At 41.3% G+C, this 13,955-nt stretch overlaps 1 protein-coding gene across 1 annotated transcript in view; it reads right to left on the bottom strand.

Annotated features, from left to right (window-relative positions):
* Positions 1-10,534, bottom strand: part of LOC138319299 (uncharacterized) — a 44,354-nt gene extending 33,820 nt beyond the window's left edge. The window contains exon 1 of the mRNA XM_069262356.1: positions 10,515-10,534. The gene's annotated coding sequence lies outside the window, so the exon portion shown is untranslated. The remainder of the gene's footprint in view (positions 1-10,514) is intronic.
* Between the last annotated feature and the right edge of the window lie 3,421 nt (positions 10,535-13,955).

The raw sequence follows: 13,955 nt of genomic DNA, 5'->3' as shown, positions 1-13,955 counted from the left end.
CGAGAGAACTTGTATTTAGGCCTTCTATGAACAAACAGATTGAGGACGTAGTAAGTCGTTGTAGTGCGTGTCTGAAATACAGAAACAAACCACCTCGTGAACCTATGATAATACAGCAGATACCATCACTGCCATGGAGTAAAGTTGGTGCTGACTTGTGCGAACTGAATGGGAACAACTACTTAGTGCTAGTTGATTACTACTCAAACTTCATCGAGGTAGCAGCATTGCAAAGGGACACAACTACAAGATCCGTGATCAAACACATTAAAGAGAACGTTGCTAGATATGGGATCATGGACACATTGATAAGCGACAATGGGCCACAGTTTTCAAGTGCTGAATTCGCAGCATTTACGAAGTCATACAACATTGACCACATTACGTCATCTCCTGAACACCAGCAAGCAAACGGCTTAGCAGAGAAATCAGTACAAACAGTCAAGAATTTAATCAAAAAGTGTGCAGTGACAGGGGATGATATCTACACAGCGTTGTTAGATTTGAGGAACACTCCCAGAGATGATATTGGGTCACCTATGCAGCGTTTGATGGGACGCCGAGGGAAAACATTACTACCTATCACAGACAGCTTGAGACAACCCAAGCAAAATCACCCTCAGTCACCGTCAGTCTCATCGAAACTGATGGAATATAGACAGACGCAGAAACACTATTATGACAGGGGGACTAAGGGAAGAGGAGTCATATATCCTGGAGATGCAGTCCGGTTGTACTCCAACAAATCATGGATACCGGCCGAGGTAAAAGACAAAACAACATATCCACGATCATACATTGTGAAGGCAGGAGATAGGGCTCGAAAGTATCGTCGAAACAGCAATGTGATCATGAAGACAAATGAAAATCCACATGTTGTCACACCTAAACACCACTACAGCCCAATGTTTCCTTTCGACAAAATTTCCAAAGAAACGACCAAGAGGCCAGAGCCTGCTAAACCTCTGGAAAAACCAGCGACCAACATTGAGAGACAGAACATTCCCAGGCCAGCGAGATCGGACAAACCATCTAGTGCCACAGATAAAAACGAACATTCCATCCGTTCCAAGTCAGGTAGAATGGTGAAGAAACCTAAATATCTAAAAGACTTTATCACCTAAATTAGTGCTGACTAAAAGTGTTATATAGTAGAGAGATGCATGTGTTCAAAGGGCATAATAATCCCTATGCATCTCGAGACCACATAGGTCTCATATTAGTTGTTGTTATAAGTTCATAGTTAATGTTAATAGTTTCAGTTTGTAGTTCTCTAGTCATATAATACTTACTTATTACATAGTATAATAAGTTGATGGACAATCAAAACAGTCATATCTCTAGCCAATAAACTATAGCTAGTCAAATGCTAATAATTCATAATAATACTCAGTAGAGTTACAGAAGTCTTTAAGTAGCCGCATGAACAGTGCAATGACTTTAATTGAAATTTGGGCTACATATTTCTATTTAGCTGTATCCTATCTATTTCATCCTGATCATTAATTTTTTGTTTGTAAAGAAAGAGGATGCAATATACGATAATAGGTTCCGGATATTTTATCTAGCTCCGTGACTAATATTGTAATCTCCATGCTTGTGTAACGCTCCAGTGAGGGAGGGAATAAAAGTTGTTGGACTGGAAGCCATCTTGAGTGATGAATACATGACACATATTGTCCTGAATCTTTACTCAGAAGCCGTTTTATCTGAGCAGTTGCTTCGGAATTTTCCGCCTGGCAACGGAGAATGACGTTGAGATATATTTTGTAGCCGCAGTCACGTATTTTTACAGAAAGTGAAAGTAGAAGTACCCTATGTTCAATATTGTTTTTCTTGTTATAAACTCAATGCAAGTATTTCAGCAAAGCCGATTAGATTCAGGTAAGAATAAATTGGAAGGTTTATCTTTCACAAATGTTTTCATTTTGAATTTTTACAAGCGTTACTTGTTTGTAATCACGCGAGAGTGTGATTTTGTAATCACGCGAGAGTGTGATTTTGTAATCACGCGAGAGTGTGACTTTGGATGCTGTCTTGAGCGATGCTGGATCTTGTGTTGACTTCCTGTTTCCGGTTTTTGAGAAAGTTTTCCAACTCTACATATATTGTATGATTTACATCTAGAAACCTCTATCACAAGAGTTATCACAAGTTTTCCAACTCTACATATATTGGATGATTTACATAGAATAACGTTACGGAGACACCTCTATCACAAGAGTTCGCTTCGCGAACGGGCCTTCGCTGCGCTCTCTATAAGGGCCTGCAGTGCCGCGTATGCGAATCCTATGATTTCGCGCCATTTGTTGACGTGATGTGACGTCATGGTTCCTTGTGCTCATATTCGCTTGGTGGATATTTTGGCTGCATTCCTTAGCTTTTCATTTTCAAAGAGTTATTATTATCATCTAAAAAATAATTATAAATGTTTGATTACTCCTATTATGCATTTGCATTAGTTGAATATATATTTACTGGGGAAAGCAGTACCGGAGCAACGCAGGTTAAACCGAAAGTACGAAAAAAATTTAGCTATCCATGCATGCATGCAGGTCATTGATCTCAATATGTACTTTTGCTTATTGATCTCAATATGTACTTTTGCTTACGTACATGTTACCGGAACAGAGCTTCGATAAATGTTTGATTACTCCTATTATGCATTTGCATTAGTTAAATATATATTTACTGGGGAGAGCAGTACCGGAGCAACGCAGGTTAAACCGAAAGTACGAAAAAAATTTAGCTATCCATGCATGCATGCAGGTCATTGATCTCAATATGTACTTTTGCTTACGTACATGTTACCGGAACAGAGCTTCGATTTTCGACGCGCTTCGTGCGTCGAAAGAGCTTCGCTCTTATTAACTGCACGGAATGCTCTAACATTTTCATCATTTTGTTTAAAATACATACATAACGTTAAACGTTGAAACTCGACATTTATGAAAAAAATAACTTTGTAACAACAAACTTCTAACTTTTGTCGGTGTTAAGAACTGTTTGAAATTCATCGTAATAATGCATATTTGTAAACAAAAACCCTTCCATACATGTTCAGTGTTATTGTGGTTACATGTATTTACCGAGTTTTGTTTACTTTTTCGCCTGTACAAGCTACACGTTAGTTTGATTTTTTGGACACATTTGCCGTACACACAAGCAATGTGGGACGGAACACGTGGCTGGAATAAAAACCTAATACAACAGAAACTATTGTAACGTACCGGCGGGGGTTGTTACCAAGATATGCTTGGGTCCCTATTATGAATTACCAACTATACTACAGCAGCCAATATATACAGATAAAACTCAGGGTCCTTGGTTTCAGAACTGGGTATAGTCATGATACCCGAGTCCGACATTCTCAATATTCCGCTGGACTTGGTCACAGGGGTCGAGTAGTCACGAGCCATTGTGTCAGAGACATCATGATCATCATCCAAATGTTGGCCATCTAAAGCAATTCGAAGGTCCTGACCAATATCATAACTGTACTTTGCTGCCATATTTACAATATAATTGTGACAAAATAACAACGACCTCTAAAATATCAAATATTTTAATGTATGTCTCAACACACAATAACTAACAGCAAACTATGAATAAACAATACATGTACAACTGTAGCATAGAAAGTTAAAGGTTAACAGGGATCCCGCAACGCTGCCACCAAATTTATGTAACGTACCGGCGGGGGTTGTTACCAAGATATGCTTGGGTCCCTATTATGAATTACCAACTATACTACAGCAGCCAATATATACAGATAAGTTAGGTTACAACCAGCAACACTAGTCAATGTTCTATGTACAATACACGTTATCAATAAGCACAATACGACAGAGTACCTCTCTGAACTAAAGTACACTATGTGAAGGGAGACAATCCCTGTATGCTTATACAACCACTATAGGTACACAGGGCGCAACACACCTAGTGCTGATCACGGCCCTCTATAACACACATACGGGACAAACGAGACTGATGCTACGACCCTAAGAGTACCGGACAGTACTAACACTACACACCGACCGAAAATGTGGTCACTACAACTCGGAGTCTGCTGTCTGCAAGCGTGTCGCTAACACCAGTGTTGACAGTCCTACTCACGACCTACCTATGTCGTGAGTCGTGAGTGTTCACGACTATCTACAGTAGTCGTGAGACGATGTTGCGAGTAACTCACGACCTATGTGCCTCAACGCACTTACTGAGGTTACAATATAATATCTATGAACCACAATGCTCAGAACACGATAGCTACTTATATTAATGGAAGTCCCTGGCCACGACACCGATAAGGCAATGCTTATTCAGCAACTTCTGTCTTTCAGTGCCGTTAACCAATAGATTATATGCAAGAGATCTTACCAAACGGACGACCAGTTCCCAGAATGAAATCACTCTCGTGTGCCGGCTGTATTTATACTCTGCGAGGGAAACAACGCCATCTGTTACAGTTAATCAGGAAAACGAGTCACTAAAACGCTTTACTGATACCGTTCTTAATGAAGCACCTGATCGACATCGATCACCAAAACACTCGTACGGGGAAACACATACATTACACATGCGACGCAAAGGTGAGGCCTACTTTCTACACATTACCCACGCCTCCGAAAAACAAGCGACCTCGCTTGCAAACCAACATTCATTAAGCATGAAACCGACAAACTATGTACAACTATTTACAACCGCCTTCACCACAACATGTACCTCCGATATGTATTTCCTGGACTGTGTTCGAGGAAACGGAAGTAAAGAACCCCTTGCTCATAAGCTAATATGTTTTTGCAAAGTCAGAGTGCCACGCTGGTGGGCGTCTCGCTCGCCCAGTCCGCCTTGAGGTTACTAGCGTGTCCTCATCCTTCTCACTATCTGATGAGGTGCTGTCTACCACCTCCCCTGAAGAGTTCTGCATTGTCTCCTGTGATGTTGAAGCATCTTCTATGAAACAACTCTCATCAACCTGGACCTTTGCATCCTTCAATCCACTACGCTCCCTGGCACTCTCCCCTTGAAGAATCTGCGTCTGTCTTCGTTTCAGCCGGTCTGCATGTACCACTTGAGACTTCCCTTTACGACCACAACGTACCCTGTATGTTACATCAGTCAACTTTGATAGTACTCTAAATGGTCCACGCCATCTGCATGCCAACTTAGGACTCAGTCCAGTCTTCACATTGGGAAAGAACACTAAGACTTCATTACCTAGTTTAAACTTTTCCCAGGACAGCTTGTTGTCATGATTCCTCTTCTGTCTCTGCATAACTCCCTTCATGTGGTCTCTCACTAGTTGATGGGCGTCCTCCATGGTTTCCTGAAGCTGCCAAGCCCACTGGTTCTGAGGGATAGCTTTCATGCCTCTGGGGATGGCATACTGGATATCCAGAGGAGTGCTGGTTTCTCTGCCAAGCATCATGAAGTTTGGAGTACTCGACGTGGTCTCGTGTTCTGCTGACCTGTACGCCATCATGACATAGGGAAGCTGTTGGTCCCAATCAGTTTGATGTTCATTGACTACTGTTCTTAGCATGGATATCAATGTTCGGTTGAACCTTTCAACCATTCCATCTGATTTGGGGTGGTAGGGCGTTGTCCGTGTTTTCTTGATCTGAAGAAGCTTGCACATCTCGCTGAACAAAGCACTCTCAAATTGGACTCCCTGGTCGGAGTGTATCATGTTTGGAACACCGAAGCGGCATATGACCTCCTCTACCAGGACTCGAGCTACAGTTTGAGCCTCCATGTTCGGTAGAGCGTGACTTTCGGTCCATTTGGTATAATAGTCCGAAATTACCAAAATGTGTCTGTTCCCATGATCAGTTTCAGGCAGCTCACACAAAATGTCTATTGCTATGCGCTCAATAGGAAGTCCAGTTTCAACTACCTGCATCGGAGCTCTCTTTGTCTGGTTAGGAGTTTTGCCTCTACAACACTGTAGGCAACCGCCAACATAGCGCTTCACATCAGCCTGAATCCCCGGCCAGTAATAGGACTGCCTGATCTTTGCAAGTGTTTTTCTCAACCCCAGGTGTCCTGCAGCCTTATTGTCATGGGTATGCTCTAATGCAGTTCGTCTTTCCGATTTGGGAAGGACAACTTGCAAAGTCCCATTAGGACTTTTCCTATACAGCAGGTTATCTTCTAGGGATAATGCCTCAAATTGAGACCAAAGCGATTTCACAGTTATGTTGCGACTCTCAATACTCTTGAATGGAGGTTTCTTCCCGTCCTGTACCCACTTAATGACAGCTTTAATGTCCTCATCTGCTTCTTGCTGTCCCTGTAGATATGACTCTTGTTCGTTGTCTGCTTTGGATGATTCATTCTTTGTAACCACCCCGCAACAGTTTTGGGCCTCATGACACTCTCTACCAGTGTCCAAACTCTTGCTCTCCCACTCGGGGTCAAAGCCACACTGTCTACAAGGTATCCTGCTCATGGCATCAGCATTCAGATGTTGTTTGCCAGGTCGATGTACAATATTCATATTGTATGAACTTAAAACTTGTAACCACCTAGCCATTTGCCCCTCTGGATCCTTAAAGTTCAATAGCCATCGAAGCGAGCTGTGATCCGTCCGCACGGTGAATCGTCTTCCGTACAAATAGTGTCGCAGGTACTTGGTGAAATGTACGACTGCAAGCAACTCTTTCCTGGTGACGCAATACTTTCTTTCTGCCTTCGTCAAAGTGCGGCTAGCAAAGGCTATGGGCATCTCTACCCCATCCACAACTTGGGAAAGTACTGCACCGATGGACTCATGACTGGCGTCCGTGTCCAAGATGAATTCTTTTGTGAAATCTGGGTGTGCCAACACGGGAACTGTAACCAGTGTTTCTTTCAACAGCTCAAATGCCTGCTGGCAAGCAGGTGTCCAGTCAAACTTTCGGCCCTTCTCCGTAAGTTTATGAAGGCACTTAGCAATTTGAGCAAAGTTCTTTATGAACCTTCTGTAGTAACTACAGAACCCAAGGAAGGACCGTAGCTCCTTCACATTGTTTGGCCTCGGCCATTGTTCGACCACTCTTGTCTTACTAGGATCGGTAGCAATTCCTTGCTCAGAAACCACATGGCCCAAAAACAAGACTTCTTTGCACAGATGGCATTTCCTAGCCTTGAGTTTTAATCCAGCACTCAAAAGTCTGTCGAACACTTTCTGAAGGTTGCTCAACATTTCTTGGAACGATCTACCAACAATGATGATATCATCCAGGTAGATGAGGCATATCTGCCATTGTAAGCCAGATAACACTGCTTCCATCAGCCGCTCGAATGTTGCGGGCGCTGATGTCAAACCAAAAGGCATTACCCGAAACTCATACAACCCAGTGCGTGTGGAGAACGCTGTTTTGGGTTGGTCCTCTGGCTCTACTTCCACTTGCCAGTACCCGGAGTTTAAATCTAGGGTCGAAAACCAAGAACATCCTGCCAGCTGATCCAAAGTTTCATCGATCCTCGGCAACGGATAGGCGTCGGGAATACTCACAGAGTTCAGTTGCCGATAGTCGACACAGAACCTGATCGTACCATCCTTCTTCTTCACTAGAACAATTCCCGAGCTCCATGGACTTGTTGACTTCTGTATCACCCCGCGCTCCAGCATATCTTCGACCTGTCTATCCACCTCTGGTCCAAGGTTTCCTGGAACTCTTCTTAACGGCTGCTTAATGGGACGAGCATCCCCTGTGCGAATGCGATGTTTAACAACATCCGTACGTCCAAGGTCCGAGTCTGTGACTGCAAATAGTTTTTCGTACCTCTTCAATAAACTCAACAAATCCTGTTGTTGTGCTTCGGTTAGATTAGCCTTAGAGGCTAAGAATAAATCATTAAGATCTTGCCTCAGTGCAGTATCCCCTGTCATCTCCGATTCCTGACTATTGACTACCGTCTGTATGGCACAAACTTGACCTATGGTGGTGCCAGGGTATATCTTTTGTTCTTCTGCTCCGAGATTCATCATACGCACAGGTACAGTAGGCATGTTCTGAACTAGTGACCTTCCGACTAATGCTGTGTCTCGTCGTAAAAAGGTTTCAGCACCTTCAACTAAAAGCATTTCTCCTCGAATATGATCACCTGGTGGGGTGCACACTTTCCCCGGCACAATAACCTCACTATTTGCCGGTAACAAAACTTGCTTTGTAGAGTAAACTCGAAAGCAACCCATTGCACCCTCGTACTGGGTGGCGATTTCAATACCATCCAATACTAAACGACCTTTCTCAAAGTCTAGAGACCCATGCCTCTCCTTCATGACATCAAGCCCTAATATGCCATCTGTACTGATTCTGGCTACGACTGCTTCTATATTCATATTCTTGCAGGCTTCGAGTCGCACCATGAAACTACCACGCCCGACAACATGTAGCTTGTCACCTCCTGCCGTGAAAATATCTTGGTGTACCTTGGTAAGTCTCGGTCTGGCTGATGGTGTGATGCTATCAAACACTCGTTCTGAGATTATACTAACAGTTGCCCCGGTGTTTACCTTGGATCCATGTACATCTGCTTCTATGTACATACCAGCTTCATGAGCTGCTGCAGAGGCACCAATTGAAGCCTTAGATAGCTTCTTCCTACGCCTCACTCCAAATCGCTGGGATGTTGGTCGGCTATCCTTTTTCTTAAGCTGTGGGCAATCCCGCTGGAAATGTCCTTCTTTCTTACAATTGTAACAGTTATTTCCACTCGGTCTGCGCCTCCTCTCTTTCATTTTCTGAAAATCTGTCTCCAGTGTAGCGAGTTTCTTCTGAATATCTTCCAACAGTTTGACCATCTCACTGGACTCAGATTGTTTGGTAATAGCACTACCATCGCCGGCACCAGCCCCTTTGACCTCACACACGCTAGCACCTGTCTCCATGGTGGTGGTACGTAGGAAATTACGTCCATCTCTATGTTGTTTCTCACAACGGTTGTATGCCTCGAGTTCCACTGCTAACCGGGTTGCATCGGTCAAATTGCGAGGACGAGCTTGTTTGATGCGAATTCTCATGTCAGAATCGCTCAATGCCTCTATAAACTGCTGCTTAGCAAGAGTCTCCCGTACATCACTGGGCACTGTGGGGTATGCCAGCTTTACCAGCCTCCTAATTGCTTGTCCTAGCTCAGGCAGTGTTTCTGAAGCCTTTTGCTTTCTTTCCATTAGCTGTACGCGGTATAGCTCTGTCTGGTCAGGCGGAGAGAAGCGCTCCTCCTCCAATGCAGTCATCAAAGAGTCGTAATCCTGCTGCTGAGAGACATCGAGATCCCCAAGTATACCTTGAGCTTGTCCTCGTAAAGCAACAGCCAGGTACAAACCCTTCTCATAGTCCGCGACCAATTGTTGATTCTAGCACATGCTTCAAAGTGGGATTTATAATCAATCAATGCTGTAGTACCATCATAGGTCGAGGCTTTAACCGATACATATTTAGGAGATCTGTCTGAGTTGATGCTCCTTCGTTGTTGACGTGTATCACCTTTCCTATAAGTCACTGGGCCATCATCTCCATTGCTCTGATCATCATCAAATCTCAGGCCATAAGATTTCCTATCCTTGCTGTTGGAGTGAGTTTGACTACTCGTAGCATGCTGTGGGTTATGCAACATCTCCATACTATGTTGCTTCATAGACGAAATCTGGCTCCTTAGCATCTTGATCTCATCTTCAATTTTCTGAGTATCCTCACTAAAACTCTTTCCATTTAGCTCATACCCAAACTCAGGGTCCTTGGTTTCAGAACTGGGTATAGTCATGATACCCGAGTCCGACATTCTCAATATTCCGCTGGACTTGGTCACAGGGGTCGAGTAGTCACGAGCCATTGTGTCAGAGACATCATGATCATCATCCAAATGTTGGCCATCTAAAGCAATTCGAAGGTCCTGACCAATATCATAAATGTACTTTGCTGCCATATTTACAATATAATTGTGACAAAATAACAACGTCTTACGACCTCTAAAATATCAAATATTTTAATGTATGTCTCAACACACAATAACTAACAGCAAACTATGAATAAACAATACATGTACAACTGTAGCATAGAAAGTTAAAGGTTAACAGGGATCCCGCAACGCTGCCACCAAATTTATGTAACGTACCGGCGGGGGTTGTTACCAAGATATGCTTGGGTCCCTATTATGAATTACCAACTATACTACAGCAGCCAATATATACAGATAAGTTAGGTTACAACCAGCAACACTAGTCAATGTTCTATGTACAATACACGTTATCAATAAGCACAATACGACAGAGTACCTCTCTGAACTAAAGTACACTATGTGAAGGGAGACAATCCCTGTATGCTTATACAACCACTATAGGTACACAGGGCGCAACGCACTTACTGAGGTTACAATATAATAGCTATGAACCACAATGCTCAGAACACGATAGCTACTTATATTAATGGAAGTCCCTGGCCACGACACCGATCAAGGCAATGCTTATTCAGCAACTTCTGTCTTTCAGTGCCGTTAACCAATAGATTATATGCAAGAGGTCTTACCAAACGGACGACCAGTTCCCAGAATGAAATCACTCTCGTGTGCCGGCTATAGAGACTCTGCGAGGGAAACAACGCCATCTATTGTTAATCAGGAAAACGAGTCACTAAAACGCTTTACTGATACCGTTCTTAATGAAGCACCTGATCGACATCGATCACCAAAACACTCGTACGGGGAAACACATACATTACACATGCGACGCAAAGGTGAGGCCTACTTTCGCCACACTATTCCAATCTCGAAAAATCCTTTGCCAAATCAAAGGATGACGTTTTCTCGATAACAAATAACGTAAATACCTTGCAATCAACACTGTATGCCGGCATCCACGTTTCTGTCGTCGGCATGCTTTTTACTTTCACTTTCTTCTCGCCATTTTGCCGTTTATGTAATTAAAAATACTAAGCCACGGCAAAGTCTTCGAAGAGAAATATCCAGTGAAACGTCTAATAACACCAATATGTTTATTTGCCATGTTTTATTTATTTATACTTAACATTATTTTAGCATCAAATGTCAACCCGATATGAGTTAACCGATAAAACAATCTTATTTTTGCGATGACATATTGGGCAACCATTTCCGGTTTACGTACTTTCGGTTTTAAAATTTTTACAAATTGTATTTTTCGGTCTAACGGATTTAAATGGCGAGACATAATGTAACATGACAATTGACTTCTAAGTATATGCTTGTCATGCATAGATTAAGCAAACAATCGCAAGCCATATTTCCCAACATTCAGCAGAAAATGTAGGGAGCGGTATTTTCGTGTTTACAATATATCAACCCAGTAAATATATCAATATTATCATCGTTACTAGTTCAGAAAGTAGGAATATTGTTTCTTGTTATAATTTCTTCACGCAATTTACCCTAAATGGCCTCATACGAACTATTCTTATGGAAACAACATGTCTGCCTCGTGAAGCCATTATTGACAGATATTCGGCTCAAGTTTAGGTCTCTTATTTTAGTATATGGTGTTATCATTAAATTCTAAAAGTAAATACGCATAGATTGAAGATATGATAGGATAATTATTGATATTTTAGACCATAACATATAGTGGTGTCTTAGAATTTCGTACACTTCTGGAATTTGATTTTTGGAATATATATTTATTTTTTGACAACACCATTGTGTTCTTTACTTGATTTTAGACATATGGTGTTCTAATAATTTGAATTCTTAAGTTGTCTTTCAGATATTCTGCATATACCCGTATACAACTGACATAGTCAAGTCCAATAAGTTCTGTAATAAAGTTCTGTACATATCGAATATATAGGCCTACATCCAAGGTGAAATAAAGTTCTGTACATATCGAATATATATAGGCCTACATCCAAGGTGAAATAAAGTTCTGTACATATCGAATATATAGGCCTACATCCAAGGTGAAATAAAGTTCTGTACATATCGAATATATAGGCCTACATCCAAGGTGAAATAAAGTTCTGTACATATCGAATATATAGGCCTACATCCAAGGTGAAATAAAGTTCTGTACATATAGGCCTACATCCAAGGTGAAATAAAAGTACATATCGAATATATAGGCCTACATCCAAGGTGAAATAAAGTTCTGTACATATCGAATATATAGGCCTACATCCAAGGTTATATAGGCCTACATCCAAGGTGAAATAAAGTTCTGTACATATCGAATATATAGGCCTACATCCAAGGTGAAATAAAGTTCTGTACATATCGAATATATAGGCCTACATCCAAGGTTATATAGGCCTACATCCAAGGTGAAATAAAGTTCTGTACATATCGAATATATAGGCCTACATCCAAGGTGAAATAAAGTTCTGTACATATCGAATATATAGGCCTACATCCAAGGTGAAATAAAGTTCTGTACATATCGAATATATAGGCCTACATCCAAGGTTATATAGGCCTACATCCAAGGTGAAATAAAGTTCTGTACATATCGAATATATAGGCCTACATCCAAGGTGAAATAAAGTTCTGTACATATCGAATATATAGGCCTACATCCAAGGTGAAATAAAGTTCTGTACATATCGAATATATAGGCCTACATCCAAGGTGAAATAAAGTTCTGTACATATCGAATATATAGGCCTACATCCAAGGTGAAATAAAGTTCTGTACATATCGAATATATAGGCCTACATCCAAGGTGAAATAAAGTTCTGTAAATAAAGTACAACACAGCCACACCACCAAGCAACAACAATACAACAACATCCAACAACACTACACAACAAAACATCACACAGCACAACATCACATAACACAACAGCACATCACACAACATAACACAAGAACACATCACACAAACACGCAACAACAACACAACACCACCTAACAACAACACACAACAACACAACACGCCTCACAACACAACACAACACAACATAACAACAAAACATTACACAACCACACATAACAACACAACATTACACAACACAAAATCACACAACAAAACCTCACACAACACAACAACACAACCACACCACAACACAACACAACACAACACAACAACAAAACAACAACACCTAACAACAACACAACAATACACAACACCCGACAACAACATAACATCACACAACATAACGCAACAACACATCACAAAAGCATCACACAACAACACATTGCACAAACACGAAACAACAACACAACAAAACACAAACACAGCCACACAGCATACAACAACACACAACACACCAACAACACACAACACAATAACATTACACAACCACACAAAACAACAAAACACAACAACACAACACAACAACACGCAACAACACCACACACAACACAAAAACACACAACAACACAACACAACCATACGCAGAACACAAGCTAACTGATCCATACGCTTGTTCTGTAGCGATGCAACCTTAAAGCTGATGTTGCTCGATTTCTAGCTAATCTGTGTTTCCCAGTTTGCACTTGTTTTTATTCCTTTTGTATATTTCCCAGCCTCCCAGGTCTTCCTTTTTCTTTTGAGGGTGTTTATTGTTTCTACATTCATCCATGCTTTCCTATACCTCCTTCCAGGTCTACTTAATTTTGTCACTGGTAGGCTATATATATCTTTCCATACTTGATTTAATTTTGTCGACAAAATAGGCCCAGTTATCCACGATATTTAACTCATCCATGATATTTTCCCAATCTATATTTGAGATCTCAAACTCATCAATTCATACATGTATATAGTTTCCTCTATAAAAACAGTATTTGTTTTTGATGGTGTTGTCTTCATCTATCACTATCTCGAAGTTATAGAATATTGTCACTGATCGCTTTTTCCTAATGGTGCATCAATCTTTTTGACAGTATCCTCTTCTTTAGAAAATACCAGATCAGAGTTGATGGTTTACTTCCCTGTCTGTGTCTGTATGATCTAGTACATGTTGTATGAGATACTTCTCCTTAACACGTAGATTGACTTC

This window comes from Argopecten irradians, chromosome 3 (assembly GCF_041381155.1).
Source record: "Argopecten irradians isolate NY chromosome 3, Ai_NY, whole genome shotgun sequence".
Classification (NCBI taxonomy): domain Eukaryota; kingdom Metazoa; phylum Mollusca; class Bivalvia; order Pectinida; family Pectinidae; genus Argopecten; species Argopecten irradians.
Note: the sequence above shows the minus strand (reverse complement) of the source record. Positions and strands in the feature narration are given on the sequence as shown.